Raw genomic sequence first — 26,240 nt, forward strand, 5'->3', positions numbered from 1 at the left:
CTCATCATATAGCTCTCACTTGTAAGTGAGAATGTGAAGTATTTGGTTTTCTGTTCCTGTGTTAGTTTGCTAAGGATAACGGCCTCCAGCTCCATCCATCCATGTCCCTGAAGTGGATATGGTCTCGTTCTTTTTTATGGTGACATAGTATTCCATGGTGTATATATACAACATTTTTGTTATCCAGTCTATCGCTGATAGGCATTTAGGTTGATTCCATGTCTTTACTATTGTGAATAGTGCTGCAATGGACGTACACACGCATGTGTCTTTATAATAGAATGATTTATATGTTTTGGGTATATACCATTTGACCCAGCAATCCCATCACTGGAAGCTTCTTGTATAAGGCTTTTGGCAGTTTTGTAATTTTATTTTACTACAATAAGTACCCAAGAATTGAATTGCTGAGTGACTAGAAAGATGTATAATTAACTTGTTAATAAATTGCCAAATTTAGGGGGGGTTCAGTGGCCCATGCGTGTAATCCTATCATTTTGAGAGGCTGAGGCCAGCAGATCACCTAAGCTCAGGAGTTCAAGACCAACTTGAACAACATGGCAAAATGCCATCTCTACCAAAAATACAAAAAAAAACACCCAAAATAGCCAGGCATGGTGGCATGTGCCTGTGGTTCCAGCTACTTGGGAGGTTGAGGTGGGAGGATGGCTTCAGCCTGGTAGGCTGAGGATGCAGTGAGCTGAGATCATGTCACTGTACTCCAGCCTGGGTGACAGAGTGAGACCCCATCTCAAAAATAAATAAATAAATTGTGAAATTTATTTCCAAAGTGAGCATATCATTTATTGTGGTAAATAACACATAACATAAAATTTACCATGTTTAGCATTTTAAGTGTTCAGAAGAGTAGTCTTAAGTCTATGTACATTATTGTGTAACATATCACCAGAAACTTTTGATATTACAAAATGGAAATTCTATACCCCTTAAACAATTCCCTATTTTCCCCAGATCCACCCCCTGGCAAACACCATTGTATTTTATGTTTATAAGAATTTGAGTACTTTAGACACCTTATGCACTTGGAATAATCCAGTATTTTCTTTTGGTGATTAGCTTATTTCATTTAGCATAATGTCTTTAAGACTCATCTATGTTGTAGAATAGGACAAAATTTCATTCCTATTTAAGACTGAATAACATTCTTTCGTATGCATACACCACATTTTCTTTATTCAACCCTCAAACAGTGAGCATTTAGGTTGGTTCCACATCTTTGTTATTGTGAATAATGCTGCAATGAACATGAGTGTACAAATACCATTCACAACTCTGCTTTCAGTTATCTTGGATATATACTCAGAAGTGGGATTCCTTGATCATATGTTAATTCTATTTTTAATTTTTTGAAGAATAACCATATTGTTTTCCATAGTAGCTGCATCATTTTACACTCTTAAGTAACAGAGGCAAAGCTTCCAATTTCTGCATATCCTCACCAGCACTTCTTATTTTCTGTTTTTTTGCTTTGTTTTGTTTTGGTTTTGATAGTGGCCATTCTAATGGTTGTCAGATGATAACTCACTGTGGTTTTGATTTGAATTTCCCTGATAATCAGTAATGTTAAGCGTCTTTTCACATATTTATTGGCCATTTGCATATTTTCTTTGAAGACATGTCTATTCAAGTCTACTATCCAGTTTTAAATCTGTTTATTTGTTTTGCTGTTGTTGACTTGTAAGAATTCTTCAGATACTCTGGCTATTAACGTATTACCAGACATATGGTTTGAAAATACTTTCTCCCATTTCAAAGGTTGCTGTTTCACTCTGTTGATCATTTTATTTATTTTACAAAATTTTTAATTCTTCTGTAGTCAAGTCTATTTTTGCTTCTAATGCCTTTGTTTTTGGTGTCATATTCAGAAAAAATTGCCAAATCCAATGTCATAAATATTTTTCTCTAAGTTTTCTGCTAGGATTTTTTAAAGCTCAAATCTAATGTTTAGGTATTTGATTTGCTTTGAGTCAATTTTTATACATAGTATAAGGTAAGTGCCCGACATTCTTTTGCATGAGGATATCCAGTTTTCCCAATATAATTAATTGAAGAGAAGACTATTCTTTCCCTATTGTATAACCTTAACATGTTTGTTTAAAATAATTTCATCACATATTGAGGGTTAATTTTGGGATTATTCTGTTCCGTTGTTCTATGTGTCTGCATTAATGCCAGTACCACATTGTTTTGATTATTGCAGCTTTGTAATATATCTTGAGTTCAGAAAGTGTAAAGCCCCAGCTCTCTTTTTCTTTCTCAAGAATTTTTGACTATTCAGAATTCGTTGAGGTTTCGTATGAATTTTAGGATAGTTTTTCTATTTCCACAAAATAATACCATAGAGATTTTGATAGGGATTGCATTGAACCTATAGATTGCATTGCTTAGCATGGACATTTTAACGATATTAATTCTTCCAATGTATCAGCATGGGATGTCTTTCCATTTGTTTGTTTCATCTTTAATTTCTCAATGGTATTTTGTAGTTTTCAGTGTAAAGACTTTAAACTTTTTGGGTGAGATTATTCCTAATTATTCTTTTTGATGCTATTGTCAATAAAATTGTTTTTTTTTTATTGCTAATGGATAGAAACAACTGAATTTTTATGTTGTCTATTCTGCAACTTCCTTAAACTTGTTTATTAGATCTAACAGTTTTGTGTGTGTTAAAACTTTAGAGTTTTCTACATATAAGCTCATATCTGCAAACAAAGATAATTTTACTTCTTTGTTTGAATTTGGGTGACTTTTATTTCTTAGTATTGCCTAATTGCTTCTGGCTGGAACTTTTGGTTGTATGTTGAATAGAAGACTTGAGAGTGGGCATCCTTGCCTTATTCTTAATCTTAGAAGGAAAGCTTTCAGTTTTCCATTATTCAGTATAATGTTAGCTATGGGCTTCTTATATATGAATTACCTTTATTATGTTGAGATAATTTCCTTCTATTCCTAGTTTGTAAAATGTATTATGTTTTAAATTGTGAAAATATTGAATTTGGCAAATGCTTTTTTCTTCATCAACTGAGATGACTATGTGGGATTTTTTTTTCTGCCATTCTGTTATTGTGATGTGTTAATTACATAGATAGATGTTTTTTTCACGTTGAACCACCCTTGCATTTCAGGAATAAGTCACACTTGATCATGGTGTATAATCTTTTAAATTTGTAGTTGAATTCAGTTTTTTAGTATCTTTTTGAGGACTTTTGCATTAATATTCATCAGGAATATTGGTTTGTAGTTTTATTTTTTGTAGTATCTTTGTTTGGTTTCGGTATCTGGGTAACGCTCACCTCAAGCTGGAAACTGCTTTCCCCTCATCAAATTTTTTTGAAAGAGTATGAGAAGGATCAGTGCTACTTCCTCTTTAAATGCTTGGTAAAGTTCTACAGTAAAATCATCTGGTCGTGGACTCTTCGTTTTTTGTGAGGAATTTATTAATGATTCAATTTCCTTACTAGTTCTATGTCTGTCTGTATTTTTTGTTTCTTCATAATTGATTGTTGGTATGTCACATATTTCTAGAAGGTTATCTATTTTTTCTAGATTATTCAGTTTGTTGGCACATAATTGTCCATATTACTCTTTAACAATCCTTTTGGTTTTTGTGGCATCAGTTGTAATGTCTACTATTTCATTTCTTTTTTCTTATTATTATACTTTAAGTTTTACAGTACATGTGCACAATGTGCAGGTTAGTTACATATGTATACATGTGCCATGTTGGTGTGCTGCACCCATTAATTCATCATTTAACATTAGGTATATCTCCTAATGCTATCCCTCCCCACTCCCCACACCCCACAACAAGCCCTGGTGTATGATGTTCCCCTTCCTGTGTCCATGTGTTCTCATTGTTCAATTCCCACCTTCATTTCTTTTTTTTATTATACTTTAAGTTTTAGGGTGCATGTACACAATGTGCAGGTTAGTTACATATGTATACATGTGCCATGTTGGTGTGCTGCCCCCATTAACTCATCATTTAACACTAGATATATCTCCTAATGCTATCCCTCCCCACTCCCCACACCCCACAACAGGCCCCAGTGTGTGATGTTCCCCTTCCTGTGTCCATGTGTTTTCATTGTTCAATTCCTACCTATGAGTGAGAAGAAGCGGTGTTTGGTTTCTCGTCCTTGCGATAATTTGCTGAGAATGATGGTTTCCAGCTTCATCCATGTCCTTACAAAGGACACGAACTCATCATTTTTTATGGCTGCATAGTATTCCATGGTGTATATGTGCCACATTTTCTTAATCTAGTCTATCACTGTTGGATATTTGGCTTGGTTCCAAGTCTTTGCTATTGTGAATGGTGCCACAATAAACATATGTGTGCATGTGTCTTTATAGCAGCATGACTTATAATTCTTTGGGTCTATACCCAGTAATGGGATTGCTGGGTCAAATGGTTTTTCTAGTTCTAGATCCTTGAGAAATCGCCACACTGACTTCCACAATGGTTGAACTAGTTTACAGTCCCACCAACAGTGTAAAAGTGTTCCTATTTCTCCACATCCTCTCCAGCACCTGTTGTTTCCTGACTTTTGAATGATCACCATTCTAACTTGTGTGAGATGGTATCTCATTGTGGTTTTGATTTGCATTTCTCTGATGGCCAGTGATGATGAGCATTTTTTCATGTGTCTTTTGGCTGCATAAATGTCTTCTTTTGAGAAGTATCTGTTCATATCCTTCAACCACATTTTGATGGGGTTGTTTGTGTTTTTCTTGTAAATTTGTTTGAGTTCATTGTAGATTCTGGATATTAGCCCTTTGTCAGATGAGTAGGTTGCAAAAATTTTCTCCCATTCTGTAGGCTGCCTGTTCACTCTGATGGTGGTTTCTTTTCTATGCAGAAGTTCTTTAGTTAAATTAGATCCTATTTGTCAATTTTGGCTTTTGTTGCCATTGCTTTTGGTGTTTTAGACATGAAGTCCTTGCCCATGCCTATGTCCTGAATGGTATTGCCTAGATTTTCTTCTAGGGTTTTTATAATTTTAGGTCTAACATTTAAGTCTTTAATCCATCTTGAATTAATTTTTGTATAAGGTGTAAGGAAGGGATCCAGTTTCAGCTTTCTACATATGGCTAGTCAGTTCTCCCAGCAACATTTAGTAAATAGGGAATCCTTTCTCCATTTTTTGTTTTTGTCAGGTTTGTCAAACATCAGATAGTTGTAGATATGCGGCATTATTTCTGAGGGCTCTGTTCTGTTCCATTGATCTATATCTCTGTGTTGGTACCAGTACCATGCTGTTTTGGTTACTGTAGCCTTGTAGTATAGTTTGAAGTCAGGTAGCATGATGCCTCCAGCTTTGTTCTTTTGGCTTAGGATTCACTTGGCAATGCGGGCTCTTTTTTGGTTCCATACGAACTTTAAAGTAGTTTTTTTCAATTCTGTGAAGAAACTCAAAGGTAGCTTGATGGGGATGGCATTGAATTTATAAATTACCTTGGGCAGTATGGCCATTTTCACGATATTGATTCCTCCTACCGATGAGCATGGAATGTTCTTCCATTTGTTTGTATCCTCTTTTATTTCCTTGAGCAGTGGTTTGTAGTTCTCCTTGAAGAGGTCCTTCACTTCCCTTGTAAGTTGGATTCCTAGGTATTTTATTCTCTTTGAAGCAATTGTGAATGGGAGTTCACTTATGATTTGGCTTTCTGTTTGTCTGTTATTGGTGTGTAAGAATGCTTGTGATTTTTGCACATTGATTTTCTATCCTGAGACTTTGCTGAAGTTGCCTATCAGCTTAAGGAGATTTTGGGCTGAGACGATGGGGTTTTCTAAATATACAGTCATGTCATTTGCAGACAGGGACAATTTGACTTCCTCTTTTCCTAATTGAATACCCTTTATTTCCTTCTCCTGCCTGATTGCCCTGGCCAGAACTTCCAACACTACGTTGAATAGGAGTGGTGAGAGAGGGCATCCCTGTCTTGTACCAGTTTTCAAAGGGAATGCTTCCAGTTCTTGCCCATTCAGTAGAATATTGGCTGTGGGTTTGTCATAGATAGCTCTTATATTTTGAGATACGTCCCATCAATACCTAATTTATTGAGAGTTTTTAGCATGAAGCGTTGTTGAATTTTGTCAAAGGCCTTTTCTGCATCTATTGAGATAATCATATGGTTTTTGTCATTGGTTCTGTTTATATGCTGGATTACGTTTATTGATTTGTGTATGTTGTACCAGCCTTGCATCCCAGGGATGAAGCCCACTTGATCATGGTGGATAAGCTTTTTGATGTGCTGCTGAATTCGGTTTGCCAGTATTTTATTTAGGATTTTTGCATCAATGTTCACCAGGGATATTGGTCTAAAATTGTCTTTTTTTGTTATGTCTCTGCCAGGCTTTGGTATCAGGATGATGCCGGCCTCATAAAATGAGTTAGGGAGGATTCCCTCTTTTTCTATTGATTGAAATAGTTTCAGAAGGAATGGTACCAGCTCCTCCTTGTACCTCTGGTAGAATTCGGCTGTGAATCCATCTGGTCCTGGACTTTTTTTGGTTGGTAAGCTATTAATTATTGACTCAATTTCAGAGCCTGTTTCTCGTCTATTAAGAGATTCAACTTCTTCCTGGTTTAGTCTTGGGAGGGTGTATGTCTCGAAGAATTTATCCATTTCTTCTAGATTTTCTAGTTTATTTGTGTAGAGGTGTTTGTAGTATCCTCTGATGGTAGTTTGTATTTCTGTGGGATCAGTGGTGATATCCCCTTCATCATTTTGTATTGCATCTATTTGATTCTTCTCTCTTTTCTTCTTTATTAGTCTTGCTAGCAGTCTATCAATTTTGTTGATCTTTTAAAAAAATCAGCTCCTGGATTCATTGATTTTTTGAAGGATTTTTTTGTGTCTCTATTTCCTTCAGTTCTGCTCTGATTTTAGTTATTTCTTGCCTTCTGCTAGCTTTTGAATGTGTTTACTCTGGCTTCTCTAGTTCTTTTAATTGTGATGTTAGGGTGTCAATTTTAGATCTTTCCTGCTTTCTCTTGTGGGCATTTTAGTGCTATAAATTTCCCTCTACACACTGCTTTGAATGTGTCCCAAAGATTCTGGTATGTTGTGTCTTTGTTCTCATTGGTTTCAAAGAACATCTTTATTTCCGCCTTCATTTCGTTACGTACCCAGTAGTCATTCAGGAGCATGTTGTTCAGTTTCCATGTAGTTCAGTGGTTTTCAGTGAGTTTCTTAATCCTGAGTTCTAGTTTGATTGCACTGTGGTCTGAGAGACAGTTTGTTATAATTTCTGTTCTTTTACATTTGCTGAGAAGTGTTTTACTTCCAACTGTGTGGTCAGTTTTGGAATAGGTGTGGTGTAGTGTTGAAAAGAATGTATATTCTGTTGATTTGGGGTGGAGAGTTCTGTAGATTAGGTCTGCTTGGTACAGAGCTGAGTTCAATTCCTGGATATCGTTGTTAACTTTCTGTCTCGTTATCTATCTCATGTTGACAGTGGGGTGTTAAAGTCTCCTATTATTATTGTGTGGGAGTCTAAGTCTCTTTGTAGGTCTCTGAGGACTTGCTTTATGAGTCTGGGTGCTCCTGTATTGGGTGCATATATATTTAGGATAGTTAGCTCTTCTTGTTCAATTGATCCCTTTACCATTATGTAATGGCCTTCTTTGTCTCTTTTGATCTTTGTTGGTTTAAAGTCTGTTTTATCAGAGACTAGGATTGCAACCCCTGCCTTTTTATGTTTTCCATTTGCTTGGTATATCTTCCTCCATCCCTTTATTTTGAGCCTATGTGTGTCTCTGCACATGAGATGGGTTTCCTGAATACAGCACACTGATGGGTCTTGAGTCTTTATCCGATTTGCCAGTCTGTGTCTTTTCATTGGAGCATTTAGCCCATTTACATTTAATGTTAATATTGTTATGTGTGAATTTGATCCTGTCATTATGATGTTAGCTGGTTATTTTGCTTGTTAGTTGATGCAGTTTCTTCCTAGCCTCGATGGTCTTTAAAATTTGGCATGTTTTTGCAGTGGCTGGTACTGGTTTTTCCTTTCCATGTTTAGTGCTTCCTTCAGGAGTTCTTTTAATGCAGGCCTGGTGGTGACAAAATCTCTCAGTATTTGCTTGTCTGTAAAGGATTTTATTTCTCCTTCACTTATGAAGCTTAGTTTGGCTGGATATGAAATTCTGGGTTGAAGATTCTTTTCTTTAAGAATGTTGAATATTGGTCCCCAGTCTCTTCTGGCTCACAGAGTTTCTGCCGAGAGATCAGCTGTTAGTCTAATGGGCTTCCCTTTGTGGGTAACCCGACCTTTCTTTCTGGCTGCCCTTAACATTTTTTCCTTCATTGCAACTTTGGTGAATCTGACAATTATATGTCTTGGAATTGCTCTTCTCGAGGAGTATCTTTGGGGTGTTCTCTGTATTTTCTGAATTTGAATGTTGGCCTGCCTTGCTAGATTGGGGAAGTTCTCCCGGCTAATATCCTGCAGAGTGTTTTCCAACTTGGTTCCATTCTCCCCATCACTTTCAGATACACCAATCAGATGTAGATTTGGTCTTTTCACATAGTCCCATATTTCTTGTAGGCTTTGTTCATTTCTTTTTATTCTTTTTTCTCTAAACTTCTCTTCTAGCTTCATTTCATTCATTTGATCTTCCATCATTGATACCCTTTCTTCCAGTTGATCAAATCGGCTACTGAAGCTTGTGCATTCATCACATAGTTCTCGTACCTTGGTTTTCAGCTCTATCAGGTTCTTTAAGGACTTCTCTACATTGGTTATTCTAGTTAGCCATTCATCTAATTTTTTTTCAAGGTTTTTAACTTCTTTGCCATGGGTTTGAACTTCCTTCTTTAGCTTGGAGTATTTTGATCGTCTGAAGTCTTCTTCTCTCAACTTGTCAAAGTCATTCTCAATCCAGCTTTGTTCTGTTGCTTGTAAGGAGCTGCATTCCTTTGGAGGAGGAGAGGCACTCTTATTTTTAGAGTTTCCAGTTTTTCTGCTGTTTTTTCCCCATCTTTATGGTTTTATCTATCTTTGGTCCTTGATGATGGTGATGTACAGATGGGGTTTTGGTGTGGATGTCCTTTCTGTTTGTTAATTTTCCTTCTAACAGTCAGAACCCTCAGCTGCCAGTCTGTTGGAGTTTGCTGGAGTTTGCTGGAGGTCCACTCCAGACCCTGTTTGCCTGGGTATCAACAGTGGAGGCTGTAGAACAGCGGATATTGGTGAACAGCCAATGTTGCTGCCTGATTGTTTCTCTGGAAGTTTTGTTTCAGAGGAGTACCTGGCCGTGTGAGGTGTCAGTCTGCCCCTACTTGAGGGTGCCTCCCAGTTAGGCTACTCGGGGGTCAGGGACCCACTTGAGGCAGTCTGTCTGTTCTCAGATCTCCAGCTGCATGCTGGGAGAACCACTACTCTCTTCAAAGCTGTCAGACAGGGATATTTAAGTCTGCAGAGGATTCTGCTGCCTTTTGTTTGGGTATGCCATGCCCCCAGTGGTGGAGCCTACAGAGGCAGGCAGGCCTCCTTGAGCTGCAGTGGGCTCCACCCAGTTCGAGCTTCCGGGGTGCTTTGTTTACCTACTCAAGCCTCGGCAATGGCTGGTGCCCCTCCCTCAGCCTCACTGCTGCCTTGCAGTTTGATCTCAGACTGCTGTGCTAGCAATGAGTGAGGCTCTGTGGGCATAGGACCCTCCAAGCCAGGCGCGGGATGTAATCTCTTGGTGTGCCGTTTGCTAAGACCATTGGAAAAGCGCAGTATTAGGGTGGGAGTGACCCAATTTTCCAGGTGCTATCTGTCACCCCCTTCTTTGACTAGGAAAGGGAATTCCCTGACCCCTTGTGCTTCCCAGGTGAGGCAATGCCTCTCCCTGCTTCGGTTCATGCTTGGTGCACTGCACCCACTGTCCTGCACCCACTTTCCGACACTCCCCAGTGAGATGAACCCAGTACGTCAGTTGGAAATGCAGAAATCACCCGTCTTCTGCATTGCTCATGCTGGGAGCTGTAGACTGGAGCTGTTCCTATTTGGCCTTCTTGGCTCCCCCCCCAGTATTTCATTTCTAATTTTTATTTGCATATTTTACTTTTTTTATTAGCCTGGTCAAGGTTTTGTCAATATTGTTGATCTTTTCAATAAACCAACTATTTGCTTAGTTGATTTTCTATATTCTGTTTCTTTTTTCCATTTTATTTATTTCTGCTCTAATCTTTATAATGGCTCTCCTTCTGCTACCTTGGGTTTAGTTTGTTTCTTTTTCTAGTTTTTGAATGGTAAAATTTGGTTGTAAATTTGATGTTTTTAAATTATTTTGTGACATACTGCTTTAAAATACAAATGTTTACTGACAAAATTTTCTCTCTTAGTAATGCTTTTGCTGCATCGCATGAGTTTTTGTATGTTGTATTTCATTTTAATTTGTTGGATATTGTTTAAAATATTTTTAAGTCCCTTGTGATTTCTTTTTGACTTATTGGTTTTTCAAAACTTCATTGCTTAATTTCCGCTCATTTGTGTATTTTTCAATTCTCTCTGCTATTGATTTCCAGTTTAATTCCATTGTATCAGAAAAGATATTTGATATGATTTCAATCTTCTTAAATTTAATAAGACTTGTTTTGTGACCACATATGTAAACTATTAGGGAGAATATTTTGTGTACACATCAGAAGAATGTATATTTTATTATTGTTGAGTGAAGTGTTATGTATATGTGTTAAGCCAAATTAGTGCTTAGTGTCACCCATGTCCTCCATTTTGTTATTCTTTCTGTGTAGTGGTTCTATAAATTAGTAGCAGTTGAGGACTTAAATGTCATACTATTATTGTGTTGCTGTCTATCCCTTTAATTCTGTCAAAGTTTGCTTCATATATTTGAATGTTTGGCTGTTAGGTGCATATATATATTTATAATTGTTATATCTTCATGGTGAATTGACAGTTTTACTATTATAAAATGTCTTTCTTTGTGAAGGTTTTTATATTTAAAGTCTATTTTTGTCTGGAATAAATATGGCCACTCTGCTCCCTTTTATATCATTTGCATGAAATATCTTTCTCCATCATTTCATTTTCAGCCTGTGCTCATCATTAAATATAAAGAGAGCCTGCAGTTGACAGCATACATAAGCATATCTTGGAGATATTGCAGGTTTAGTTCCAGACCAGCAAAATAAAGGGAATATAGCAATAAAACAAGACACACAAATTATTTGGCTTCTCGTTGCATGTAAAAGTTATGCTTATTCTTATATTATAGTCTATCAAATATTCCATAATGGCATTATGTGTAAAAATACACATACTTTAATTTAAAATATTTTATGCTAACTGGGAAGACAACAAGCTAGCTGCAGGAGTTTTTTCTTTTTATACTCCAGTGGAGCCTGGAATGCCAATGAGAGAGAACCATTCACTCCCTGGAATGGTGGCTGAAGCCAGGGAGCCAAATGGTCTAGCTCAGCAGATCCCACCCCCACAGATCCCAACAAGCTAAGATCCACTGGCTTGAAATTCTCGCTGCCAGAACGGCAGTCTGAAGTTGATCTGGGACACTCAAGCTTGATGGGGTGAAGGTCATCTACCATTACTGAGGCTTTAGTAGACAGTTTTCTCCTCACAGTGTAAACAAAGCTGCTGGGAACTTCTGACAGGGTGGAGCACACTACAACTCTGCAAAGCCACTGTAGCCAGACTGCCTCTCTAGATTCCTTCTGTCTGAGCAGGGCACCTCTGAAAGAAAGGCAGCAGTCCCAGTCAAGGGCTTATACATAAAACTCCCATCTCCCTGGGACAGAGCACCTGGGGGAAGGGGTGGCTGTGGGCACAGCTTCAGCAGACTTAAATGTTCCTGCCTGCCAGCTCTGAATGGATCTCCCAGCACAGAGTGCAAGTTCTGCTAGGGAACAGATTCCCTCCTCAAGTGGGTCCCTAACCCCCATGCCTCCTGGCTGGAAGATGCCTCTCAGCAGGGGTCAACAGAAACCTCATACAGGAGAGCTCTGACTGGCATCTGGAGGGTGCACCTCTGGGAAGAAGCTTCCAGAGAAAGGAACAGGTAACAATTTTTGCTGTTCTGCAGACTCCGCTGGTGATATCCACCAAACAGCGTCTGGAGTGGACCTCCAGCAAAATCCAGCAGACTTGCAGCATAGGGGCCTGATTGTTGGAAGGAAAACTAACAAACAGAAAGAAATAGCATCGCGATCAACAAAAAGGACATCCACAAAAAACCCCATCCAAAGGCCCCAACATCAAACACCAACAATAGATAGGTCCACGAAGATGAGGAAAAACCAGCATACAAAGTCTGAAAATTCCAAAAACAGAACACCACTTCTTCTCCAAAGGATCACAACTCCTCACCAGCAAGGGAACAAAACTGGATGGAGAATGAGTTTGATGAATTGACAGAAGTAAGCTTCAGAAGGTGGGTAATAACAAACGCCTCTGAGCTAAAGGAGCATGTCCTATCCCAATGCAAGGAAGCTAAAAACCTTTAAGAACAGTTAGAGGAATTGTTAACTAGAATAATAAGTTTAGAGAAGAATATAAATGACCTGATGGAGCTGAAAAACACAGCATGAGAACTTCGTGAAGCATACACAAGTATCAATAGCCAAACTGATCAAATAGAAGAAAGGATATCAGAGATTGAAGAATAACTTAATGAAATAAAGTGTAAAGACAAGATTAGAGAAAAAAGCATGAAAAGGAATGAACAAAGTCTTCAAGAAATATGGGACTATGTGAAAAGACCAAACCTATATTTGATTGGTGTGCCTAAAAGTGAAAGGGAGAATGGAACCAAGTTGGAAAACACTCTTCAAGATATTATCCAGGAGAACTTCCCCAATCTAGCAAGGCAGGCCAACATTCAAATTCAGGAAATACAGAGACCACCACAAAGATACTTCTCAAGAAGAGCAATCTCAAGACACATAGTCATCAGATTCAACAAGGTTGAAATGAAGGAAAAAATTTTAAGAGCAGCCAGAGAGAAAGGTCGTGTTACCCACAAAGGGAAGCCCATCAGACTAACAGCAGATCTCTCTGCAGAAACCTGACAAGCCAGAAGAGAGTGGGGGCTAATATTCAACATTCTTAAAGAAAAGAATTTTCAACCCAGAATTACATATCCAGCCAAACTAAGCTCCATAAGCAAAGGAGAAATAAATTCTTTATGGAAAAGCAATTGCTGAGAAATTTTGTCACCACTAAATCTGCCTTACAAGAGTTCCTGAAAAAAGTGCTAAATATGGAAAGGAAAAACTGACACTAGCCACTGCAAAAGTATACCAAATTGTAAAGACCATCAATGACATTAAGAAAGTGTCAACTAATAGGCAAAATAACCGGGTAGCATCATAATGACAGGATCAAATACACACATACCAATATTAACCTTAAATGTAAATGGGCTAAATGCCCCAATTAAAAGACACAGACTAGCAAATTGGACAAAGAGTCAAGACCCACTGGTGTGCCATATTCAGGAGACCCATCTCATGTACAAAGACACACATAGGCTCAAATTAAGAAATTGAGGAATATTTACCAAGCAAATAGAAAGCAAAAAAAAAGCAGGGGTTGAAATTCTAGTCTCTGATAAAACAGACTTTAAACCAACAAAGATCAAAAAAAACAAAGAAGGGCATTATATAATGATAAAAGGATCAATGCAACAAGAAGAGCTAACTATCCTAAATATATACACACCCAATATAGGAGCATGCTGATTCATAAGGCAAGTTCTTGGAGACCTACAAAGAGACTTAGACTCCCAGACAATAATAGTGGGAGACTTTAACACCCCACTGTCAATATTAGACAGATCAAGAGGACAGAAAATTAACAAGGATACTCAGAACTTGAACTCAGCTCTGGAGAAAGTGGACTTAATAGACATCTACAGAACTCTCCACCCCAAATCAACAGAATATAAATTCTTCTTAGCACCACATCACACTTATTCTAAAATTGACCACATAATTGGAAGTAAAACACTCCTCTGCAAATACAAAACAATGAGAATCATAACAAACAGTCTCTAAGATCATAAGGCAATCAAATAAGAACTCAAGATTAAGAAACTCACTCAAAACCACACAACTACATGGAAAATGAACAACCTGCTCCAGAGTGACTACTGGGTAAATAACGAAATTAATGCAGAAATAAATAAGTTCTTTGAAACCAATGAGAACAAAGACACAACGTACCAGAATGTCTGGGACACAGCTAAAGTAGTGTTTAGAGGGAAATTTAAAGCATTAATTGCCCACAAGAGAAAGCAGGAAATTTCTAAAATTGACACCCTAACATCACAATTAAAAGAGCTAGAGAAACAAGACCAAACAAATTTAAAAGCTAGCAGAAGACAAAAAATAACTAAGATTAGAGCAGAACTTAAGGAGATAGAGACTCAAAAAAACCTTTCAAAAAATCAATGAATCCAGGGGCTGTTTCTTTTGAAAAGATTAACATAATAGACCACTATCCAGACCAACAAAGAAGAAAAGAGAGAGGAATCAAATAGACACAATAAAAAATGATAAAGGGGATATCACCACTGATCCCACAGAAATATATTGCTACTATCAGAGAATACTATAAACACCTCTATGAAAATAAACTAGAAAACCTAGAAGAAATGGATAAATTCCTGGACACATACACCCTCCCAAGGCTAAATCAGGAGGAAGTCGAATCCTTGAATAGGCCAATAACAAGTTCTGAAATTGAGGCAGTAATTAATAGCCTACCAACCAAAAAAGCCCAGGGCCAGTTGGGTTCACAGCCAAATTCTACCAGAGATACCAACAGGAGCTGGTACCATTCCTTCTGAAACTATTCCAAACCATAGAAAAAGAGGGACTCCTCCCTAACTCATTTTATGAGGCCAGCATCATCCTAATACCAAAACCTGGCAGAGCCACAACAAAAAAAGAAAATTGCAGGCCAATATCAATGATAAACATTGATGCAAAAATCCTCCAAAAAATACTCTCAAAGTGAATCCAGCAGCACATCAAAAAGCTTATCCACCGTGATCAAGTCGGCTTCATCCCTGGGATGAAAGCCTGGTTAAACATACACAAATCAATAAATGTAATCCATCACATAAACAGAACCAATGACAAAAACCACATAATTATCTCAATAGATGCAGAAAAGGCCTTCAATAAAACTCAACACCCTTTTATGCTAAAAACTCTCAATAAACTAGGTATTGATGGAATGTATCTCAAAATAATTAGAGCTATTTATGACAAACCCACAGCCAATATCATACTGAATAGGCAAAAGCTGGAAGCATTCCCTTTGAAAACCAGCACAAGACAAGGATTCCCTCTCTCACCACTCCTATTCAACACAGTATTGGAAGTTCTCGCCAGGGCAATCAGGCAAGAGAAAAAAAATAAAGATATTCAAATAGGAAAAGATGAAGTCAAATTGTCTCTATTTGCAGATGACATGATTGTATATTTAGAAAACCCTATTATCTCAGCCCTAAATCTCTTTAAGCTGATAAGCTACTTTGGCAAAGTCTCAGGATACAAAATCAATGGGCAAAAATCACAATCATTCCTATACACCATTAATAGATAAACAGAGAGCCAAATCATAAGTGAACTCTCATTCACAATTGCTACAAAGAGAATAAAATACCTAGGAATACAACTCACAGGGGAAGTGAAGGACCTCTTCAAGGAGAACTGCAAAGCACTGCTCAAGGAAATAAGAGAGGACACAACCCAATTTGAAAAACATTCCATGTTCACGGATAGGGAGAATCAATAGAGTGAAAATGGCCATACTACCCAAATAAATTTATAGATTCAAGCTACCATTGACTTTCTTCAAAGGATTGGAAAAAAAACTACTTTCAATTTCATATGGAACCAAAAAAGAGCCTGTATAGCCAAGACAATTCTAAGCAAAAAGAACAAAACTGGAGGCATCATGCTACCTGACTTCAAACAATACTACAAGGCTACAGTAACCAAAATGGCATGGTACTGGTAACAAAACAGACATATAGACCAATGGAACAGAACTGAGGCCTCAGAAATAATGCCATACATCTACAACCATCTGGTCTTTGACAAACCTGACAAAAACAGGCAATGGGGAAAGAATTCCCTATTTAATAAATGTTGCTAGGAAAACTGGCTAGCCATATGCAGAAAACTGAAAATGGACCTCTTCCTAACACCTTATACAAAAATTAACTCAAGATGGATTGAAGACTTAAACGTAAGCTCTAAAACCATAAAAACCCTAGAAGAAAACCTAGGCAATACCATTCAGGGCATAGGCATGGGCAAAGACTTCATGACTAAAACACCAAAAGCAATGGCAACAAAAGCCAAAATTGACAAAAGGGCTCTAATTAAACTAAAGAGCTTCTGCACAGCAAAAGAAACTATAATCAGAGTGAACAGGGAACCTACAGAATGGGAGAAAAAGACAAAGGCTGATAACCAGAATCTACGAGGAATGTAAACAAATTTACAACAAAAAGCAAATAACCCCATCAAAAAGTGGGCGAAGGATATGAACAGACACTTCTCAAAAGAAGACATTTATGCAGCCAACAGACACATGAAAAAATACTCATCATCACTGGTCATCAGAGAAATGCAAATCAAAGTCACAATGAGATACCATCTCACGCCAGTTAGAATGGCGATCATTAAGAAGTCAGGAAACAACAGATGCTGGAGAGGATTTGGAGAAATAGGAATGCTTTTACACTGTTGGTGGGAGTGTAAATTAGTTCAACCATTGTGAAAGATAGGGTGGCAATTCCTCAAGGATCTAGAACCAGAAATACAATTTGACCCAGCAATCCCATTACTGGGTATATACCCAAAGGAATATAAATCTTTCTACTATAAGGACATATGCACACGTATGTTTATTGCAGCAGTATTTACAATAACAAATACGTGCAACCAACCCAATTGCCCATCAATGATAGACTGGATAAAGAAAATGTGGCACATATACACCATGGAATACTATGCAGCTATAAAAAAACGAGTTCGTGTTCTTTGCAGGGACATGAATGAAACTGGAAACCATCATTCTCAGCAGACTAACGCAGGGACATGAATGAAACTGGAAACCATCATTCTCAGCAGACTAACGCAGGGACATGAATGAAACTGGAAACCATCATTCTCAGCAGACTAACGCAGGAACAGAAAACCAAACACCAGGTTCTCACTCATAAGTGGGAGTTGAACATTTGAGAACACATGGACATAGGGAGGGGAATATCACACAGCAGGGCCTGATGGGGGCTGGGGGTCTAGGGGAGGGATAGCATTAGGAGAAATGCCTAATGTAGATGATGGGTTGATGGGTGCAGCAAACCACCATGGCACGTGCATAGCTATGTAACAAACCTGCATTTCCTGCACATGTACCCCAGAACTTAAAGTACAATAAAAAGTACTTTTTGCAAAAACATGCTAAGAATCATCTGAGCTTTCACTGATTTGCAGCCTTTTCGTTAGTCTCTCTATTGATGGATGCTGACTGATCGGAGTGGTGGTTGCTGAAGTTTGGAATGGCTATGACAATTCCTTGAAATAGACAACAATGAAGTTTGTCACATTCATTAACTCTTCCTTTCATGAAAGATTTCTCTGTAACATGTAATCTTCTTGGGGGATTTTACCCATATTAGAACTTCCTTCAAAATTAGTCAATCTTCTTAAACTCTGCAACCATTTTACCAACTAAGTTTATGTAATATTCTAAATACTTTATTGTCATTTCAACAATGTTCATAGCATCTACACCAAGAATAGAGTCCATCTCAAGAAAACACTCATGAGATTGGAACAATTCAGTCACATCTTCAGGCTCTACTTCTGATTGTAATTCTCCAGCTATTTCCATCGCATCTACACTTACTGCCTCTACTTGAGAAGTCTTGAACTCCTCAAAGTCATCCATGAGGGTTGGCATCAACTTCTTCCAAATGCCTCTTAATATTGATATTTTGACCTACTCCCGTCAATATTAATCATGAATATTCTTAATAGTATCAACAATGGAGAATCATTTCCAGAAGGTTTTCAATTGACTTTGCCCAGGTCCATCAAAGTAATCCCCATCTATGGCAGCTATCCCTTTATTAAATATATTTCTTAAATAATATGACATGAAACTTTGAAATTCCTTTTTGATCCATGGGCTGCAGAATGGATTTTGTGTTAGCAGGCATGAAAACTACATTAATCTTGTCCATCTTCATCAGTACTCTTGGGTGACCAGGTGCATTGTCAATAAGCAGTGATTATTGGAAAGGAATGTGTTTTGATGTGTGTTTCAGGGTGTGTGTGTGTGTGTGTGTGTGTGTATGTTTCTGAGCAGTAGGTCTCAACAGTGGGCTTAAACATTCAGTAAACCTTGCTGTAAACAGATACGCTGCCATCTAGGCCTTGTTGTTCCATTTCTACAGCACAGGCAGAGTAGATTCACCATAATGGTTAAGGGACCTATCCGTGCCCTCGGATTTCAGAATGGTAAATAAAAATGGAATTCAACTGATAGCAGCTGCATTAGCCCCTAACAAGAGAGTTTGCTGAAGCTTGGAAGGCAGACATTGACTTCCTTCCATTTTTTTTTTTTTTTTGAGACAGAGTCTCGTTCTGTCACCCAGGCTGGAGTGCAGAAGTGTGATCTGCACTCACTGCAGCCTTTGCCACTGAGGTTCAAGCAATTCTCCTGCCACAGCCTCCCAAGTAGCTGGGAATACAGGCACACACCGCCATGCCCGGCTTATTTTTGTATATTTAGTAGAGATGGGGTTTCACCATGTTGGCCAGGATGGTCTTGATCTCCTGACCTTGTGATCTGCCCGCCTCAGCCTCCCAAAGTGCTGGGATTATAGGCATGAGCCACTGCACCTGGCTTGACTTCCTTCTACCTATGAAAGTCTTAGATGTCATCTTCTTCTAATATGAAGCTATTTAATGGATACATCAAAAATCTGTTTTTTAGTGAAGCCGTATTCATCATTAATCCTAGCCCTAGTTATAGCTTCTAAAGCTCCTGAAACAGCACTTGTTTCTTCATCTTGTAATTTTATGTATGGTGACAGTATCTTTTCTTGAGTCTCATAAAGCAACATTTGCTATCTTCAAACTTTTTTTTCTGTACCTTCCTCACCTCTCAGCCTTTATAGAATTGAAGAGAGTTAGTATCTTGCCCTGGATTAAGATTTGGCTTAAGGGAGTGCTGTGGATGGATTGACCTATCCAGGCCACTAAAACTTTCTCCTTATCAGTAAGAAGATTGTTTTGCTTCAACATGCATATGTTCACTGGCGTAGCACTCTTAACTTCCTTCAAACACTTTTCCTTTGCATTCACAACTTGGCTAACTGGCAGAAGAGGCTAAGCTTTTGGCTTATCTTGGCTTTCAATATGACTTCTTCACTAGGCTTATTCTTTTCTAGCTTGTGATTTTAAGTGAGAGACTTGCAACTCCTTCTTTTATTCGAACGCTTAGAGGCCATTGTAGGGTTATTCTTTGTTCTAATTTCAATATTATTGTGTCTTAGGGAATATGGAAGCCCAAGGAGAGGGAGAGAGGTGGGGAACAGCTAGTCAGTTGAGCTGTCACAACACATACAACATTTATTCATTAAGTTCCTTGCCTTATGTGGCATGGTTTGTGAAGCTCCAAAAGAATTACAATAGTAGCATCAATGATGACTGACCACAGATCACCATACCACATATAATAATATTGAAAAATTTGAAATACTGTGGGAATTACCAAAATGTGATGCAGAGACACAAAGTGACCGCAAGCTTTTATAAAAACAGCATATAGATCTGCTGGATGCAGGGTTGACATAAACCTTCAATTTGTAAAAAATCTGTGAAGCAAAATCAAGCAAAATGTAATAAAATGAGATATGTCTGTACTTGGATATTGGGTTTTAAAATCCATTTAACCACTTTATCTCTGTGGTTTTAGAAGTTTATTCCACTTAACGTTTAAATAATTGCTGATAGGGAAACACTTACTGCTGTCGTTTTATTGTTTTCTGTATGTCTTATAGTTACAGTGCCCCTCTTTTCCTCTTTAGCTACTTTCATTTGTTTCCTTGTTTTTTGTAGTTCCATGCTTTGATCCTTTTATCAATTTCTTTTGTGTTTCCCTTATAGGTATTTCTGTGACTCTCATAGGTATTGCATAGAACATACTATAACAATCTGTTTTAAATGGATAATAACTTAATCACAGTACACAGATCTTACTTCTTTACATCCCCTCCCCACCTTCTATACCATATATTGGTTTCAAGTTAGTGTCTCTGTTGGCGAACGAAATATAGAGATTTCTATCCCACAATCTTGCTGTTATTAATTCCTTTTTACCTATTTTTAATGGACAAATATACTTGTTAAATTATTATTTTCTATTAAAAATAAGTCACCTAGGCAAGAAATAATCATAAGTTAATATACTTTATTAAATACTATTAACCGTTTTTAAATAAGTGAATTTAAACTGATAACTCCATGTCAATCAAATACACTGCCTGATAAATACAACTTGTTATATTTTATATCCCTTAAACCACTTGTATAGGTATAGTTGCGACACAGATTCCACATCTGTGAATTTAACCTGCCGCGAATCAAAATTATTAATCAAAAATATTACATGACAATAAAAATAATGCAAATAAACAGTACAGTATAACAACTACATACATATCATTTACATTGTATTTGGTATTATATGCAATCTAGAGATGATTTAAAATATACTCAAGGATGTGCATAGGATATATGCAAATACTACATTATTTTATATAAGGGACTACAACAGATGTGAATTTTGGTATGTGCAGGGTGTCCTGGAATCAATCTCCCATGGAGGAATGACTGTATAGTTATTTTTCACAGTTTTATCATTTAAATTCTGTACCACAATAAAAATTACTATGAATACACCTTCATTATTCTGTATTTGTCTACATCTACCTTTACCAGAGGACATTATTTTTTATATGCATTTCTGTTTCTGTCTAGTGTTCTTTTATTTCAATTTGAAGAATTCTCTTTAGCAATTTTGTAAAACAGTTCTAGTGGTGATGAAGTCCCATGGTTTTTGTTTATTTAGGAAGATCTTTATTTCTCCTTCAAATTTATTGAACGGGTTTGCTGGGTATGGTATTCTAGATTGGCTGATTTTATTTTTCTTTCAGCGCTTTGAATATATCATCCCACTCCTTTCTCCCTATAATGTTTCTGCTGAGAAATGTGTTGATCTATGAGATCTTCCCTTTACCTGCAAAATTGTATATTTTTTCTTGCAGCTTTCAAGATTATCTGTTTATCTGTGACTTTTGACACTTTGATAATAATGGGTTTCAGTGTGAGCCTTTTTAGGTTCATCCTAGTTGGAGATCTTCAAGTTTCTTCTATTGAATGTTCATTTCCTTCCTCAGATTTGGGACATTTTTGAAAATTATTTCTTTGAATAAGCTCTCTGCCCATCTCCTTCTTTTTTTCGGACTTCTATAAAGTGGGTATTGGTCTGCTTGATGGTGTCATATAAATCTCTTAGCATTTCTTCACTTTTCCTAATTCTAATTTCCTTTTACTCCTCAAATGCCATGCCTTTGAATTCACTTACTCTTTCTTCTGCTTGATAAAAATCTGCTGTTGATTATCTCTAGTGAATATTTCACTTCATTATTGTATCCTTCAGCTTCAGAATTTCTGTGTGGGTTTTTTTTATCTTTTCTATATTTTTTGACATTTTCAGTTTGTTCATGCATAATTTTTCTAATTTTATTTAGCTATCTGTGTTTTTGTTTTTAGCACACTGAGCTTCTTTAAGATGATTATTTTGTGTTTTTAAAGACAATTTATAGACCATGGTTTCCAGTTGGTTTCTGGTGGTTTATTTTGTTTCTGTGTTGCTTCATATGTCTGTGCTATTATTTTTTTTCTGGGATTTGTGAATTTGAAAAAATCAGCCGTGTCTCTTAGACTTTTTCTAACTAATTTCACACAGGAAAAGAACTTCACCAATCAGCCTGGGTAAAGTGTCTGCCAAACATTTTCAGGGGATTCATCTTCTCTGGGCATGTAATATCCCAGAAGAGAGGTTTATTGGTTTCTTTTTCCTGACCTTATAATTACTATTTCCTCTGCTGGTCTGGCTGCAGAACTGCAGGTTCTCTCGTGCTGCAATGAGCCCCTGAACTCTTCTGTGTTCTCTGAGCCTCAGGCATCCAGAGTATGCCATTTCTATCAGTGTACCCAGTCAGTGACACAGAAACTAGACCCTTGTTTACTCCCCCAAAAGCCAGAATATTGGATGAGTGTTTTTTGCTTTTCTTCCACTCTAGAGAGTGGCTGCAAGTTTGACATTTACTTCTGATCACACCAAATTATTCCAGCTTAGTGGAAGGGTTGTCATGGGTGAAATGAAATGGTCTTTTTACCCATTTTTAGTGTGGCTATTCTTGGCTTTGAGCTTACCTGGGTTACTGTGACTTATTAACTAGTTTCTGGAGCACTGTTTAAAGCTTTCTTAACTATATATTGTTGCAAAGTTGGTGTGTCTATGGGAAGCAAGGTCTGAGGTTTCTATTCCACCATCTTTCTGAACTGCATCAAAGTCAGCATATATATACACATATATATGTATATGTATGTATATATATGTATATATGTGTATATATATGTATATACATACATATATATATATATTCTTTTTCAGATGGAGTCTCGCCCTGTTGCCAGGCTCATTACAACCTCTGCCTCCTGAGTTCAAGCGGTTCTCCTGCTCAGCCACCCAAGTAGCTGGGACTACAGGCACTTGCCCCCACACCCGGCTAATTTTTGTATTTTTAGTAGAGACTGGGTTTCACCATGTTGGCCAGGATGGTCTTGATCTCCTGTACTTGTGGTCAGCCCGCCTCATCCACCCAAAGTGCTAGGATTGCAGGCATGAGGCACCGCGCCTGGCCCAAAGTCAGCATGTTATTAAACAACTCCCACTGTGTTCCCCAGAAAGGTATGCAAGCACTGGTTGCCCTACATTCTTTCCAATATTTGATGCTCAAATATTTCTTCCAGCCATTGTATTGAGTGTGCAGTGAAATCTTATTGTAGTTTTAATTTGCATTTTCCTGATGACTAATAATAATTATCTCCATATTGTGTGATTATTGGCCATGTGCATATCTTCTTTTGGAAAGCTTCTGTTCAAGACTTTTCCCCATTTTTCTGTTGGTATGTTCTTTTTACTATTATAGTGCATGAGTTTTTAACAATATTATCTATATAAGCCTTTTGCCAGTGATATAAATTACAAAGATTTTCTCTTAGTCTTTGTATATCCACATTTTTCACTTGAGGTTGTCTTTGTTAGCAGAAGCTTTATTTCCTTTTATTGTTTTTGTATCCTCTCTAAGACATACTTGCCTACCCAAAGGTTGCAAAGATATTTTTTCTTATTTTCCTCTAGAGGCTTGTTGCTTTAGCTTTTATGTTTACATTTATAATATATCTTATATTTTTCTGCATCTTAGATAAGAATCAATTATGTGTGTGTATTTGATATATGTATATATATGATTATTATTTGATCATACCTGTTTGGATTTATTTTGGGATACTTTGTTATTTCCACTAATTTACATGTCTATTTTTTTAAATGAAAATCATATTATTTATTATTGTAACATATCCTAAAGTGACCTAGAATAGGTTCTTCAACTTTGCAGTTTGTAAAGATCATTTGCCTATTCTACATCTATTATATTGCTGCATATATTTTAGAAATCGCATGCCAATTTGTATAAAAAGTGTATTGGAATTTTGAATGGAACTAAATTAAATTTATAAACAATTTGGAGATTAACCTCTTAACTTTAAGTCTTAGTCAATGAACATGATATACCTTTTCATTTATGTTTTCTTCTCAGCAATATATTAGTCTTTTTAATTTGGAATTATTGCATATCTTTCATTAAATTTATTTATATGCATTTTATGTTTTAATTTTATTGTAAATAATATTTTAAAACTTCATTGTCCAGTTGTTTATTGCCAGCACATAAAATATAATTTAATTTTATATATTAACATACTGCAACATAACATAATTTTATTATTAATTCTAGAAATACTTTTCTGCGTTCTTAACATTTTTCTATATATACAATTGTGTTATCTGCAAATAAGGTTTTGCTTCTTCCTTTCCAATCTACATTTCTTTAATTCTTTCGACTTTCCCGTTGCAGTGGCTAAGACTTCCATTTTATTTTTAACAACATGTTAAGAGTAGACATCCCTTTCTTTCTCTTGATACTAGCGGGGAATAATCTGGGGTTTTTTTGGTCATTAATTAGGGTATTGGATATAGGTTTTTAAAGATGTTCTTCATCAGATAGAGAAGCACATCTATTCTTAGAACGCTAAAGTTTTTAATTTGCTTTTTGTAAAAAACAAAAATTGATGGTGAATTGTCTCAAATATTTTTCTACGTACATTGAAATATTATGTATATGCTTTCGTTCTTTAGCCTTTTGATATGGTAAATGTTTAAAATGGATTTTGAATGTAAAACCAAGCTTGCATTTCTAGAGTAAATACCACTTACTTGGTCATGGTGTGATATATTTTTCATATATTACTAGGTTTGGTTTGCTAATATATTGTTTCCTTTTTTTTTTTTTGCATATGTCCATAAGAGTTGATTGTCTCTTTCTTCTTTTGTAAATTTTGGTTAGTTTTTTTTTTTAATGTATTTGTTCACTTCAACTAAGTTGTCAATTTCTTTCATGAAGTTATTTAACATGACCTCCCATTATTCCTTTTAACATCCATTAGCTCTCATTAATGACCCCTCCTTCATTCCTGATGTTGATAACTTGTATTTTCTGTCTCTTTTTTCTAAATTATTTTTTTTGCTATGTGTTTATCTAATTTATTAGTTTCCCCAAATATCTGATATTTGCCTTAATTTTCTTTATTATTTTCTCTTTTCTATTTAATTTTTCCCAGTTTTATTTTTATTTTTTATTTATTTTGTTTGTTTTGCTTTGATTCAATTTGCTCCTCCATTCTTAAGTTCTTAAGAACATTAAGTTTATACCTACCTTCTTTTGGTGTATGTATTTAAACATTTAAATTTCACTCAAATGACTACTTAAGATTCATTCTCAGAGTTTGATATGTTGTATTTTTATTTTGTTCAGTTCAAAATGTATATGCTTTAAAATAATATGTATATACATTTGCCTTAAAGTAATACGTATATACATTAAAATGTTGTAGAAGATATAAATGCAAATAAACTTCACAAGAAAAATAACTAAAACATAGTGTGATATTCTTGCAGTTTAAAGATTAGAAAAATTATATCCAGATCAGTATAGCGAGAAAGCCTATATTTTCCTTCTTAGTTCCAGGAAAATTACAGAATGTGAGAGTAATAAAAGAGAAGAGCAATAGTTTTTTTTAGCACATGGACTATTATGTAAGTAGTGTTCCCTATGACCTATGATGTTTGAAATCAAGTATAATATTTCAAATATTAATTGAGTGTCAATTATATTTGTGGGTAATATTTATAAACATTAGTAACTTTTAAAAATATCTTTAGAAAAATCAAGTAATCAGAAGTCAGGAACTATGTATACTAATTGTGACTCTAATACTTACTAAACTGGGAAATCTTAGAAAATGACAAATCTTTAAGGCATTACTCATCTTTAAAAAATAGATATTAGTAGGCATCTCATTAAAATCTAATATGAAGTTTTTTCATTGCAATTATACAAAATTTGATAATTTTAATGGATACTTGAATACTAACAGAGTATCTATAAAAACAGAGAACATGCAAACATTTTTGCATCATGGAAAATTACAGTTTCTAAGGGTAGGATTTACCACTTGGTTGAAATATGACATTAAATAGAACTCAGTAGACAGCCAAAATCTTGCATTATTTTAAGTATGGTTTCTAAAAGCAGGCCACTTTAGATAATTAAACAAAATAATACTTTTTATAAGGCTGTACATTTTCTTTTATAAAGTCTTAATGTTTCTAAAATCAAAGACAAATTTTTGTGAGTCTCTTTTAGTGCCCAGATACCTGTAGTCACTTGGCTTACTTGCAAAACTCTGGCTTTAGTATAACTGAAATAAAATTATATTGTAATATCTGATTTACTTGATAT

At 36.2% G+C, this 26,240-nt stretch overlaps 1 protein-coding gene across 1 annotated transcript in view; it reads left to right on the forward strand.

The window, feature by feature from the left end:
- The window catches only part of SNTG1 (syntrophin gamma 1), an 873,149-nt gene that overhangs the window by 588,626 nt on the left and 258,283 nt on the right, over window positions 1-26,240 (forward strand). The gene's annotated exons all lie outside the window — the stretch shown is intronic.

The sequence above is a fragment of the Pongo pygmaeus genome, chromosome 7, assembly GCF_028885625.2.
Source record: "Pongo pygmaeus isolate AG05252 chromosome 7, NHGRI_mPonPyg2-v2.0_pri, whole genome shotgun sequence".
In the NCBI taxonomy this organism is placed as follows: domain Eukaryota; kingdom Metazoa; phylum Chordata; class Mammalia; order Primates; family Hominidae; genus Pongo; species Pongo pygmaeus.